This window comes from Hipposideros armiger, unplaced genomic scaffold (assembly GCF_001890085.2).
Source record: "Hipposideros armiger isolate ML-2016 unplaced genomic scaffold, ASM189008v1 scaffold_540, whole genome shotgun sequence".
Lineage (NCBI taxonomy): Eukaryota > Metazoa > Chordata > Mammalia > Chiroptera > Hipposideridae > Hipposideros > Hipposideros armiger.
Window position 1 is genome coordinate 203,792 of NW_017731890.1, and position 15,422 is coordinate 219,213.

Consider the following 15,422-nt stretch of genomic DNA (forward strand, 5'->3'; position numbering starts at 1 on the left):
AAAAAAAAAAAAGGTATGGATATAAGGGGGGGGAAGTTTAATAAATATTTATAAACAAAAGGTATAAAAGGGAATAATGAAAATGAGTGATCCAATAGCAAGAGGGAAAGGGGAAAAGGAAGCCCAAGAAAGTGTAGTAAATAGAAAATAACTTATGATGATAGAAATAAGTCCAAATGTATTAGTAATCACAATAAAGCAGCAGATTAAACTTTGTTAAAGGTAGACAGACTCTCTGATTGGATTTTTTTAAAAACCAGCTATATGTTGCTTATAACAGAATTAGTGTGTGGGAGTGTTTACACGTAAAATAGTGCTTAGCAAGTAGTAAATACCATGCGTGTTAGCTGTTATTATCACCAAAAGAAGGTGTGAATCATTCTCATTAAATAGTTGGGAAAATAGCCATCTGACAAGACAGCTGAAGTATCTATCTGTAAATAAACAATGAAACTCTATAATCTTTGTAGAGCACTTCCAGGCACAGAATACTGCTATTAAATAAATCTAATATATAATCATGAGGGGTACACTAGCGATTTGGGGGCTGCTGAAATATACTATAGAGGCTAAATCATACTTTGCTGATCTCACAAGTAAAGTGTAAAAGCCTCTAACATGTATTTTACTGAGTTTAGCCCTAACTCCCTTTGCAAGGAAGTTAAATGGAGGAGAGAGGATATAGCGTTAGATACAATGTCACAAAAGTGTATTTTCAGAGTTAAGAAACTATAGTGTAAGCACCGCATTTTGGAATCTCTAAGTGAGTCCTATAAATTCTGGTATAGAGGCAACCTAAATTATGTGATTAAGTGCAATACTTACTGAAATTGCTAGGCTTGGAAAAGCTGTCAAAGGTCCCAAGGGAAGAACATTTAAGCAACAAAAGGGCACCAGACAGATGAATGTTCCTCAAAGAAACTATATCAAAGCCTCAAGAAAAGACTATTCTGATATAGAATAAAGATACTTAGAAAAAACTTAATGGGTTGAACTAAGTGCTGCATAATGACCCAAAACACAAATGGAAATTCAACACAAAGTGAAAAACTAGGCCAGCTTTCTAAAGGGAGCACAAAGAATATATATATTTAAAATTTTATTCTATTTCCAAAAAGGAATTGAAAGTTTGGGGATTCTTTACGTTACAAAGAAATAACAGACACAGGAGAAAAACCAGAAAATACCAAAGGGAAAACTAAGTCATAGTTGGCAGAAAATATGGAATCCTTTTAATGAACAAAGAGGAATAAAGACTTAGAGTTTCGATATGCATTGCTTAATTAAATAAAGTAGACACTCTGAAATCCACAACTGCTGACAATGACCTTAGCAAAGCACTCACACAAAGCCCTTTGCTGCCAATACCAGGGAGGAAGAGGCTCTTATCTGTGGCTAGGAAATGGACCTGCTATTCCCCAATTTACTGTATTTATTTCCCCATACGTCTTCGGCCAGCAATACACACGTCAACCAATAAACTATTCATGGGTCAATCGCCTACTATTTACTTGGCACATTGCTAGGTGCTGTGGGAGCCAAGTGAAATATAAAACAAGATCCTGGTGTCCCGAGGGAGTTTGTAATAAAATTGACCCGGCACCGGAATGATCGAAAACAGAACTCTTAAAAAGATGCAATCCACGAGAGACAAGAAGAGGGAAGACGAGAAGGGGAATAAAAAACAGACTGATCCTGGGGAGTGGCAGGGAAAGGGAAACGGCTGGAGCAGGTAAATCCAAGTTAGGTATAATTTCAACAGGCAAGGGCGAAAAGGTAAAGAACTGCAGACAGAGGGGGAACCATGAACCCAGTTCCAGAAGAGGCACACTTGGCATGTATGCTGGAAATAATGTGTGTGCACAGGCAACTGGTACTGCTCCTGGCACTGGAAAGGCATCCAGGAAGTATTACAGGTGCCATCCTTTTATGGGCACTGGGCTGGGCAGGGTGGGTCTCCGAAAACACCCATGTAACAGGAGCTGTGCAGCACAAGGCTGCGTCAGTTAGGGAGGCCAGAAAATGCGCAGAGGAGCTTACACCGTTTTGACGGAAGAGCTTCTGAAATAGAAACAGCACAATTAGAGAAGACCTTTACCAGTCAAAGTTCCCCGGGTAAGAATACGTGAATAAGGTGGATGAGGACACACCATAATGCTTTTATTTGACAGAAACTGCCATACACCAGAAGCAATATGTGACACGGAGTGTTATATGATGGAAGATGACTGACGGCACACTTGAAAACATACCTTCTCTCAACCGTAGCTCACACCCAACTGACTGCACTGAACTTGTTGAAACTTGTCACACACTGTTACCGAGGTTTGATGTACCGCTTCCCGTATTGAAGGTCCCTGGCTTTCCGTCGGATGGCATGCAGCAGCAGCATTTATCGTATTTTGTGATCACAACAGGAAAAGGCTCCATGTCACACATCGCTTCTAGTACAGCAATTTCTGTCAAAAACATTACAGTGTGTCTTCATCCATCTTATTCAGCAGATCTGGCACAGTGTGATTTCTGGCTCTTCCCCAAAGTCAAAAGACCATGAAAGATAAATGTTCTGAATCAATTCAAGACATCGAGGCAGCCATGACAGTGTAACTAAAGACACTCACAAAAGAGGACTTCCAGAACTGCTTCGGAAAGTGGCAAGAATGAGGAGATAAGTGTGTTCAAAGCGAGTGGGGAGTATTTTGAGGGGGATGAATGGCAATGTGTCTTTTACTGTAATAATTTTTTTTATTTAAACATTCACTATATTGTTTGATCACACCTTGTATATTGTCTCCCACTAAACGACTGCAGTTCCATGGAGCAGAAGCTGGATCCGCCTCTGCCTGGATTTCTGTATCCCAATATCCAAGAGAGGAAAGCCATTCTAATACCTGATGAAGGGTCCTCTATTCTGGTTCCCCTAACAACTTCGCACTCTCTTTGGGGCACATCTATTTCACGGTGCGAGACATCTCTCTTAGGGTCTGGCTCGATGCAACCTTATTGCTTTAAGTTTTTTTTTTGTTGTTGTTGTTTTACTGTTGCTATTGATAATCCCTATCTTCTGAATAAAACTTTTACTTCTATCTTGATGCCTGGGCTCTGCTGGAACCAGAAAGCTGGATGGGACCTTGCTGAGCCCTATTCATTGCTTTCAGCAAACAGAAGTTCATTACTTTGTCACGTACTCTTGTCGCATGACCAAATGACCTTAGTCCAATCTCTTTCCTTTTTAAGGGATGAAACTGAGGTCCTGAGAGGCTGAGTTGCTCTTTGATCTCAGTCAGCTTTAACCCCATGGCTATTTAGTCTCTCACAAACAACCAGAATCAGGTGAAATAACAGGCGCTCTCAACATAATTAGAGCAAAGATCACACATTCAGAGACAAGAAATGGGGCATTTGCTACACACACAAAGATGTAAAATGTAAGGTATCTAAGGAATCGGCTAAGTTAAAAGAGAACGAGTAGCAATTATTTCTGAGAATGCAAGGAGGATTGGTGAGGTTAGAAAAGGGTGACTGTAGCTTTTAGCAGGCCCCGATTTCTCAAGTTCAAAAGCAGCTGTCATTTGGTCTCTTACACTGAGGCCTGAAAGGCAGCAATGTATAGCGTCAGGGATGGAGATTTTTGTATTTGACGCTCCTGGCTTTATGGTGGTATCTTTTCCTATGTATCGGCATTGTTATTTCTAATGTTATCATCGCTACCATCATTCCATCCCAAATGCTAATCTACTACTGGTCCAATCCCTGAGATTTGTACCTGAACGGCCTGTGTGCTTTCGTAAGGTGCATTCGGGTCATTAGTGTGTCCAGGTAGCCAGAGCAGCTCTGAAGAACTCCAGGACTGAAGATTCTAAAGCGGCTGAAGCAGGCACAAAATTCACCTTTGGGGATTTGGGGGGCTGGCCAGTGAGCTCTGGGATAGACAGCAGGGATGATGCCGGGACCATAACACTTGGCATATATACTGGGATTCGTTCCTCATCATCCCATTTACCCTCATTTTACAGATGAAGACTAAGGCTCAGAGATGCCAAATGCCTTGTTCAAGGCCACAGAGCTAACAAGGGGCAGAGCTGAGCCCAGGTCTCAATTCTCAAGCCATGGTTCTTTCCTTTATAACGTGCAGGCCGCGCTGGATGCCCAGACTTAGCTGCCACTTGTGCAGATAATTCTCCCTTCCGAGAGCTCAGCAGCCATTAAGAAGTATAGCTGTCAACTCTTGGTTACTTAACAAGTACGCTTCCAGTCTCACCCTGAGGGAACTGGTTAGTGAGCCAACCCCATCGGCTCAGGAGACTGTTACCAATTACATCAATTACCAATTCATGTCTCACAACACAGTCCTGATGATATCCTGCTCTCTTTTCATATTCTACCAAATTATACTAGGGTATTATTCACCAAATAATCACGAATAAGAGCCTACTAATAATTAAATACCTTATTGTGTTTCTAAGAACTTTTTATACGTTACTCCCTTTAATATAACAACCCAACAAGATAGTTAAACCTGGATTTACAAATAAGTCCTGATAGTGAAGCAGTTAAGGCACAGGCCCAAGGTCACACAGCAAATCAGTAGAGGAACTGAGACTTTAATCCAGTGGGCTTGATCCTAAAGCTCCCGCTTTTCTATCCACTAGAACAGTTTCTCAAATGTTAAGATGCATAAGAATCACCTGGGCATCTTGTCAAAGAAAAGATTCTGATCCAAAAGTTCTGGGGTGGGGCCTGAATTCTGCACTTCTAATAGGTTCCAGGTCCTATGAATGCTGTTGGTCCAAGGAGCCCTCTCTGAGTCACAAAGGACAATACCACGCTGCCTCTTCTCAAATCACATTTTTTTCATATCGAATTATCATATGTTTTAAGCAATGCTTCTCCTCTCAAAAGTCACAAGTCATCCTCAAATCCTTTCCTTTTGCACCTGCCCTTTGCTCCAGCCAGAAAAACAAACTCTAAACAGCTCTGGGAATAAAAACCTACAAAATGTGGAAGATTCCAATGACCAGGCTTTAGGTGAATAGCTCTATGGCCTGGCGCCCACCCAAACTCCTTTAAAATGCACTTCAGCAACCCGGTCTTCCCAGGACTTGCCGGCTTCCCAGTAGACTGACCTCTACTCCTAACCTACAGGCAAGGGTCAACTGAACCTAGTTAAGCCTTGGAAGGGCCGAGGATGGTGCAGCCAATGAATAAATGCATGCTGAACTGGATATAGTGAAGACATCTTAGCTCATGACACTGTATGTGATTTACTGTGAAGGGTCCTTTCAAGCCACCATGCCATCGGTCTTCCTTCACAGAATCAGACAACTCTACTTCCTCCTACCCAGATCCCCTGGAAACCGGATTACATAGCGTTCCAAGGCCTGGGTTTTCCTTCCTAGCACAAAGTCTAAAATTAAGGCTCAATATTATGTGCTGCGTTGGCATCTAGTAAAATCAGCAGAGTCTCAACGGGTTTAACCATAATTCCACTACCCACTCTGCTTCCATGGACAAGGTCCCCTGGCCAAACAATCTTCCTTACCAAAGGGACCAGGGATAGTTCCTGCTTATCCCTGAGTAGTGGGATTCAGTCCCCCCAAGTTCCTCAATTATTCAAATAAGACTATCACATCCTCTGGAAGGAACCAGGGGATACCCCATCCTCTAATACTACAAAGCCTGCCTCCCAAAGCCCGAGTGCAGCCACATGGGGTCTGGCGTGGCAAGCTGTGTCCTTCTCTGGGGCTGGGTGTATATGTGACTAATAAACTGCTGTCAGTCTCATCTGTCCAGTGTCCTGTGTTGTGTTCAGCCACAACCCTAGGGTGGGATTCCCTCCCTTATCAGTGGAGTGAACAGGAGGTGATTAAAACTTTTTTGCCCAATTCACTGGTCTGTGCTCTTTTTCGTATCCTTGAATCTCTTGAACGCCTTTGGCAAGGTCATCAAGTGCTCTATGATGGTAATAAGACCCAGCATGGTGTAAGCATTGTCCATACACTTCCCATTTAATTTCCCTACCATCTCTATGAGGTAGATATCATTATTATCCCCAATTGACAGACATGGAAACGAATGTCCAAGGTTATGCAACTCGCCCAAGATACACAGCTAATAACTTTCAGCAGGCCTCAAATGCATATCTGCCTGGTTCCCTGCTTTTAATTACTACCTTAGTCTTCACAGCATTTCCCGGCTCACTGCTATCATTCCTCAACCCCTCTCACAGAGACGTGCTGCTGGGTGGCCTCACAGGAGGTACCTTGTTTCTGCCGCTGGTCTCTGCTGAAAGATGGATGGGGATGTGTATCTGGGAAAGAGTGCTGTTGGAACAGACCAGCTGACTGGCTTGGCATCCAAGACTTCCCTCCATGGCTTGAACTTAAGGTCTGGTTTCGTTGTCAACCTTGCAGAAACAAAAACCCTATCTTATACAAGTCTCACAGTTAATTGGATTTGGGGAGGTTAGACATCACTGTCTAAACTCTTAAGAGAAGAAAACAGAAATCAGAAGTCAGCTTATTAGTTCATTGACTAGTGAAATATGCCTACTCTTTGCAGTTATCTATAAAAAAAATTTAAGTAGCAAGGTCAAGTATCATCAGAAAGCCTTTTAGGAATTACAGAAGAGACTGTATGCTACATTCACTGGAAGCCTGTGCATCTGTCACTGCCATGGAAGTCAATTCCTGGCCCCCAGACTGGGCAGGTGGCGTCTGAGGTCAATGTACACTGCACAGGCAGTGCCAGCTGCCATTGTCTTGTCATCTCCATCACCGAGTTCCTAGACTCTTCTGTGGCTCCAGTATCTCTTTTGATATAGTTGGACTCAGCTCTGTCCTTGAAGTAACCTTGTGCAGGAACCTAACAGCACTGACCAGGTCCTAATTTTTCAGTCTCTCTTAAGAATGTAAGGAGTGCCCTCCTGTTGCTCCCCGCCTCCCCCAACAGGCTTTCCTGTCAGGGCTCCAAACATCCATCTAGTGCAGATCAGAGCCCCTCCTCCTTCCAGGAGCCTAAGCCCAGTGAACTCACGGCCAACTTAGCCGCCTTCTACTGTAACTCCCACCTGGGACCTGCCTTCCACTGGCTACACCAGACTCAGGCCTCAGCCCCTCTCCCGCTGAGCCCTCACCTGCTCCTTCCTCCCACGCCCTTCTTTCGCCTGTTACTCTGCCGGCCTTCACACCACTCTGTCACACATCACTGATTAAAACTTGAAAAATTACTCAATACCAAACATACATGAAATGATTCTTGACCAGAAGGATAATAAAAATCAGAGAAGTCTGCAACTAGAAGTATCCTTAGAGGCTGTAATTCAGCCCTATCATTTTACAGATGAAGAAACTGATAGAAATTTAAGTGACCTTCCAAGTCATGTATCCAGGTAATGGCAGGGCCTCACCCAGAGCCCAGTACTTGAACTAAAATACGAAACTCCCAAGTATACACAATATACCCTCCATGGAGGGGTGCTTCCTATTATCTCACAGGCTGGCAACCACTTATACTCGGTAAATACAGCACATTTACTGTTTGTTTTTCTTTGAATGTTGATTAAATATCAACCACTGATAGCTCTCTCAATGAGAAAATAATTATCCTTAAGCCATTAAACTGCCCAAAAGTGTCTCAGGGAATACATGATTGAAAATTTCCCAATCTACTATCATTAGTAGAACTCTAAGCAGATTTGTGACTTAACAAAAACAAAACAAAAATTGTAAGTGGCTATTTAAGGTATTTAAAATATATATTAATGAATATTTTAATGAGGTCAGGATGAAGGATAAATTAAAAAATTAGAAGCCCAGGATAGAAGAAAAAAATTTAAATATTTGTGCCTTTAGACCCACTTCTAGGAATCAATACTGAAATAACTAGAGATACAATGAAATATTTATGTACACTGTATTCAGAGAAATAACATTAATGATTAAAAACTGGAAACTTAGATGTACGAGATTTTAAAGTAAATATGGTATACAGTCATAGTATGGAACATTACTCTCTAGGATACCTATAGCACAAGTAACCCCCCCCCAATAAATAAATTGGGACTTCATCAAATTTTAAAACTTCTGTGTATCAAAGGACACTATCATGAAAGTAAAAGGACAGCCCACAGAACGGGAGCAAATATTCTCAAATCATATATCTGATAAGAGTCTAGTATCCAGAATATATAAATATAGTCTACCAGAATATAGTATCCAGAACTCTTACAACTCAACAATAAAAAGACAAGTAAGCCAACTTAAAAGCGGGCAAAGGATATGAATAAACGTCTCTCCAAAGAAAGTAAACAAAATGGCCGGTAAACTCAGGAAAAGAGGCTCAAAAATCAGTAGTGATTAGGGAAATGCACATCAAAACCACAATGAGATACCACTCCACACCCACCAGGATGCTATAATAAAACAAACAAACACAGAAAATACAAATGTTGCTGAGGATGTGAGGAAACTGGAACCCTCATCCACTGCTGGTGGGGAAATAAAATGGTGTGGCTGCTGTGGAAAACAGTTTGTCAGTTCCTCAAAAAGTTAAACACAGAGCTACCATATGACCCAGCAATTCCACTCCCACGTATACACCCAAGAGAACTGAAAACATATGTCTACACAAAAACTTGCACATGAATGTTGATTTGGCTGTTACTTAGCCAAAAAAGTGGAAGCAACCCAAATGTCCATCAACAGATCAATGGACAAACAAAATGTATATCCTATACAATGGAATATTATTCAGCAACAAAAAGGAATGGAGCAGTGATATGTGCTACAACATGAGTGAGCCTTGAAAACACTATGTTAAGTGAAAAAAGCCAGACACAAAAGACCACATAGTGTATGAGTCCATTTATATGACGTGTCCGGAATAGGCAAGTCCACAGAACCAGAAAGTGGATTAGCGGTTGTCAGATGCTGGGAGGAGGGGAGATTTGGGGGTGAATGCTAATGGGTATGGGTTGTTTGTGGTATATGAATTATATCTAAAATTTTAAAATTAGGCTCTTGAAGGTTTTTCATAATGTGAGAAGATGCTTTCAATATACTAACAGAAAAAAAACCAGCATGTAATTATATCTATAATTCCAATTTGGTTTAAAAATATATTGTGCATGCATATACACATTTGCATTAAAAAAGACAAACTATTTCAAAATGCTAACAGTGGTTATCCCGAGGTGGTGTCATTGTGAGGAACTTATTTTCTTCTTCACACCTTTCAAAATTTTCTATGGTAAACGTACATTATTTTTACAGCCAGGAAACTTAAAAATAGAAACCCAGGTAGGTCTGTCTGGCTACAAAGCCAATGTCATTTCCAACATACTATACACTCATTAACATTTATTTTGCTTTTACTAGGTACCAAGCAAAGTTAATAAGATACACTCTCTCCCAGCAAGGCGTTTACATAAGCCTAGGGGTGGGGTTTTAACCCCATCCATGGATTGACTGGGGAGAGGAGGAAGCGTGCACATGCTCTTTAAATTACACGCAGTGTTCTCCATTTGCACCCTGTCTGGGGTTCGGTCCCATGGCTGTCACGAGCAGCAGTGTAGCTTAGAGGTTAAAGGTTGGAGCTGGAGCCAGACCACCTGGGTATGAAGCTTGAATGTTCGAGCTGTGTGATCTTGGGAAAACTACCTAACCTGCGTGGGGCACAGTTTCCTCATTTACAAAACATGAGTAATAATTATTCCTCTCTCACCGGGTTAGAAGATTAAATGAGTTAACATTCCTAAAGCACCAACACTATATGCTAGGGACATACTAAATGCTCAATAAATGAATTAGCTGCTGGCTGCCGTCAGTGTCGTCATTGTCATCGTCATCATCACCACATCACCTCACCACCAGTTTCTCAAGGAGGTAGAGACAGCAGATTAAGGATCAATCATTAGCTGGGTTGCCACATCTTAAAACTGGCAGCTGGCATCGGATTCTTGAAAAGCCTTAATAATCATTCCATTCAACTAATTTCTTTTTTCAGCTTCTCTCAATTTCTAATGAAACTCTTCTTTTGAAGCATTCTATAAAACACAATGAGGCAAAACATCAAAATGCTTGGCACCACAAACTGCTTGTGTCCTCTTATCTTCTAATTCATAGAAACAAGCGATTTTTCAAGGCTATTAAAATGGAAGGAGGCTTTGAGAGACTTATCTGCCTTTCTGGGCCATGCCGTTCTGATCCAGTAGTTCATCCAAGATGACTCTTGACAGGCCAAACTGCATGATCTCCTAAGCAACATATTCATCTAATGAGTGACGAGGGACAGTGACTGCACTACACCTAACACGACTCATGCATATATCCTGCAGTCAAGAGTTGCAACAAGCAATCATCGCTTCCAATGCTTTCACATCCAACCTTGTCTCTAGCCCTGACAGACATTTTGCTCTGACCTGAACATATGGATGAGCTCTGAGTTTTCACCCATTTGATTACAAGAATACACTTTTCTTCAGCAGGGAATAAATCTGGACCACACAGTAACACGATACCAAATTTCAACTTCAAAGATACTAGTCTAATGTAAAAATCAAAGAGCTCAGACAACTAAAGAATACCAAAGCAGGCCTTGGGACTCCAGAGGCTATGGGCTTACAGTAAAGGTTTGGAGCACAGGCTCTGGAAACAGAGGGCCCAGGAAGTGAACTGCAGCTGTGCCCTTCTTACTAGCTGTAGGACTTCAGGCAGGTTTCTTAACTCTCTAAGCCTCAGTTTTCTCATATGTAAAATGGGGGTAATATTCGTCTTTATCTCATGGGGTAGTTATAAGTAATAATAAGCCACTACATTTAAATGAGTCAACAATATACATAAAGGACATTTCCTATAATATTTTAAACATGCATCAAATGTTAAACAGAAGCATAAAAATACATTTGCCAAAATATTTGTTGTTCTAGTTCTTAGGTTGGGTGGTCAGTTCACAGATGCGCCTTCTTTTTTTTTTTATTTTATTTTATTGGGGAACAGTGTGCTTTTCCAGGACCCATCTGCACCACGTCAAGTAGTTGTTTCAATCTAGCTGTGGAGGGAGCACCTCAGTGGTCCATGTGGGGATCAAATCGGCAACCTTGGTATTATGAGCACTGTGCTCTAACCAACTGAGCTAACTGGCTGCGCCCACAGATATACTTTTTAAAAATCACTCTGGGAGTCAGCCGAGTGGCTCAGTTGGTTAAGAGTGCGAGCTCTGAGCAACAGGGTCGCTGGTTTGATTCCCACGTGGGCCAGTGAGCTGCGCCCGAGCTGAACTGTCATCAGGTGGCAGGGTGGTTCAGCTGGTGAAAGCACGTGCTCCTAACAACAAGGTTGTTGGTTGACTCCCACATGGGATGGTGGGCTACGCCCACCCGCAACTAAGATTGAACACAGCACCTTGAGCTGAGCTGTCGCGAGCTACCAACAGGCAGCCAGATGGCGATTGGACTTGGAGCTGAGCTAGCTTCGCCCTCCACAACTAAGACTGAAGGACAACAACTTGGCTGTTCCCCTTCCCCAGTTCCCCAACACTGTCCCCCTTCCCCAATTCCCCAATAAATTCTTAAATTAAAAAAAAAAATCACCCTGCCTCATCATTTTACATGTTACATATGCATCTTCTATATATGTCAAATGTTACAATTTTTTTAAATAAGAAAAGAATTTTTAGACAGCCACATTATACTAGTTTCATATGGCTGAGATGGGAGTCAGCTAGAAAAGGGAGAGAGAATGGGGGAGGGTCAGGCCTCTCACAGATAAATGGGCTGTAATTAGAGATTTCATACAAAGCCTTAAACTGACAGAAAATTAGAAGAAGATACAAAGAACTTCTGAAACCACATAGTCCATTTCCCACATTTTGCAGATGACAAAACTGAAGTGATAAGAAGTAAAGTGTTTTAAGATCTTCTAGTTCACTGGTGACAGAAATGAGACTCTTACTGTCACCTATGTCTGAACTATATATTCTAAGTGGAAAGCAATGAGGAAGACATTTGGGAAAAGGGAAAAAGGCAGACACAGTTGGCAAGGGTTAAGGTAGTGGCCTAACAATATGCAGCTAACATTTACTAAGATTTATTATATCCCAGGCACTGACCAAGCACTTTGCATGGGCGGCCTTATATAATTTTTGCAAAACCTGTGAGGCAGTTACTATTATTAACTCCACTTTCAACTGGAAAAGTGGAGACCTAGAGAGATTAAATGACTCCCCCCAAATCACAAAGCCAGTGTGAGTGGTAGGTAGTCAGCAAATGAACCCACGCTGTCCGGCTCCAGAGCTTGGACCTTTACCACTGTACCTCACCCGAGCCTGAGAATTTACAAAGCAGTGCAGCTCTTGATCCTAGAGTCTTTTTCCTATTTTTATGGTAATTTCTCTGTTCAGAGACACTGCAAAGATACACAGTAAATAAAGCAATTTTTAAGTGACAGCAGATGACATTAGTTAGAATCAACTTATTCTGGGATATATGAGACACCACACACACACATTCCTCAAGCCCCCACCCCCCACCCTGACGTGTCCCACCCAGGTCACACAGCTGGCTCTAGTGCCGCTGGGGTATGTGGCTCCCTGGCAGCTCCAGCGTGACTCCAAGGCCCCACTTCCCAGCCTCATCCCTGGACAGTGTGTCCAGCCAAACGCCCTGAACTGAGGCTTGACGCTGCACAGAGAGAAATTCAGCATAAACCCTGCTCTCGAAGAGTGTATGACACAGATGGGAAGAAGAGAGCACCATTTTCAGTGTAAAATCCTTCTTTTCTTATACCTTCGTAGCTACACAGCAGAAGCACTGAAGAGGCTGAGCCCTCAGCTTCCCACAATGCTATCCTTATGACACTGCTCAGGTCACCCAGCCTTCAGTCCAGCTCTGTGGACATTTCACAGATGAACTCCAGTCTCTTCTCCTCCTAGTGCTAAAAGGGGTTTTTGGTTTTTGAAGAAATGGGCATTATTTTCATTTCTTACCTTTCTCTCATCCCTCACCAGGGAGCATGAAAAGAGGGTTAATTTAAGAAGCTAACAAAAAAATTGCAAAATGGCATAACTTCTGTATTGTCTTTAACTTTGGGAAAGAGCCTGTAGGAGTCTATAGTACTTGCTCAAAAGTGTTCAAAGAAGACATGGATAATTTCGCCCTCAACATTGAGCTGCCCAGGGTAAAAAATTCAGAACTCTAGGGGCCCATTAGTCTGCTGTCTTGGACTCTGACCTCAGAAAGTCTCCCTCTGGTGTGAATCTGACTGGAAGTGAGGGCAGCTGACAGCAGAGTGCCAGCTCTGAGCAGCTGGGGTCTAGGGTGGCCAAATTTAATGAGTGCCACATTCAGAAGTTATAAACCACACCAATCTATGGGCTACATGAGCAGGACGTCTCACTGTTATTTAAACGTGTAGGCTCCTACCAGGTTCCTGACATCATGCTATGTAGGAGCTGGGCCAAAGAGCGGCAGGCCTTTAAAAATCAACTAATACCAGCTTGCACTAATAAAACTGGACAAAAAAAAAAAAAAGCAAAGTGTGAGCAGAGCACATAAGAGAAGGAGTAATTAATGATGGGGTGCTTACTGTTTGCAAATGGTAGAAGTGCAACAGTATCTGGGATATGAATGAGAAGAGAAGACTAATAAAATACGACCAGTTTGAGTTTAGAAGACTGTCTTCCTTCCCTGGGCTTTTCCCTAGCCAGCTGGAGTTTAAAATTTGAAAAACAGTCTTAATAAGGAGCTAAAAAAAGAGTCTGGTTCTAAAGCTGACTTGAGCTTTGTAACCTTGAGTTACTTAACCTTTCGAAACCTGTTTTCTCAAGGGTAAAATGGAGTTAACATGTATACAGGAGCTCATAATGCTATTCTCACTTTTGTACATTTGAAATTTCCATAATAATTTTTAAATGGGGATGATAGTACCTCTTGCTTGGCTGCTGTAAGGATTACAAGAAATAATTATGTAAAACACCCAGTATAGTGCCTGGCACTTTGTAGGCACTCAATAAATGGTAACTATTATTACCAACACGGTATTTTTTAAAATTCTGGGACAGGGAAAATGAGGAAATAAAATACTGTGACCCAGTGAACTGACCGCTGCAGAATGTACACTTATAGGTCTTACAGGATTCTTACTCTTCCTTCCACTTTCATTGTCCCCTTACTGCTGTATTTATCCATTCGACGACTGTGTATTGACTGCCTACTGTATGTAGGACACAGAGTGAAGTAGCGAGAATGGGAAAGACAGGCAGACAGACAACAGAAAGGATTTTAAGGGGACAATATATAACAAGATGGGCTGTTGGGGGTGTATCTCAGAATGAAATGAATGATATGCAAAAAGTCTGGACTCTGGGTATATGCAACTTCTCTGAGTTCTGGGGGGATTCTCAAAGAAATTGTTTATTTTTTTAAGTTAAGAATGAAAGTCTAGCAAACTGAACAAGAAGCATACAAATTTTATATAAGGAAAAACAAAGCACTCCTGAAAAATCATAAGAGTAGCCTGAGCAAATGGAAAGATAGACCGTGACCTTGGATATCATAAAGATGTCAGTTCTCCCTAAGCTAACTTATAGATTTAACATGATCTCAGTAAAAATACTAAGTTGTTTCCTCCTGAAATCAGACAAACTGATTATAAAGTTCACGTGGCAGAATAAACAAGCCAAAGCAGCCGAGGAAATGCTGAAAGAGGGCAGTATGAAAAAATTGACCCTTCCAAATAGTAAAATAAATTATAAAGCCTCCTAAATTATGATGCTTTTGTCATGGCATATGAACTGACAAACCAATGGACCAAAATAGAAAATCCAGTAAGAAATCCAAATGCATACAAGAGGTTAGTGTCCAAGAAAGACAGCATCTTAATAAAATCAGTGGAGAAAAGGTAAGAACTTTTAGTGTTGGGACACCTGGCTAGCCAATGGGGAAAAAACTGGGTCCTCCTTCAAACTACTGGGTTGTGGGAAAAGTCATGATGTATTTTTTCTGTTTTTCATTGCAAAAATGCGTCATTGACTTTCTCGACAACCCAATAAATGCCAAGAAAAATACCAAATGGATCCAAATCTTAGTTAGATGTTTCCTTAAAGTGAAACCAGAAGCGGCCAGTTAGCTAAGTGGTTAGAGTGCAGGTTCATAACACCGAGGTTGACGGTTTGATTCCCACATAGGCCAAGGAGCTGTGCCCTTCACAACTAGATTGAAGACAACTACTTGACTTATAGCTGATGTGTCCTGGAAAAATACACTGTTCCCCAATAAAATTTCTTAAAAAAAAGTGAAACCATGTATGTAGTAGAAGAAAACAATGAATTCCTCTTAAACTGAAAGCAGGGCAAACTTCCCTCTCCGATTCGAAATCTAAAGCATATACTGTAAGACTGATAAATATGACTATATAAAGATGTAA

The 15,422-nt window shown here is 41.6% G+C and overlaps 1 protein-coding gene across 8 annotated transcripts in view; it reads right to left on the reverse strand.

The window, feature by feature from the left end:
- The window catches only part of ZBTB40 (zinc finger and BTB domain containing 40), a 69,933-nt gene that overhangs the window by 47,630 nt on the left and 6,881 nt on the right, over positions 1-15,422 (reverse strand). The window contains exon 4 of one of the 8 annotated variants that reach the window (XM_019668829.1): positions 9,867-10,045. The exons of 5 other annotated variants lie outside the window; for them this stretch is intronic. The gene's annotated coding sequence lies outside the window, so the exon portion shown is untranslated. 2 more of the 8 variants (XM_019668831.1, XM_019668832.1) reach the window with 2 other exon arrangements.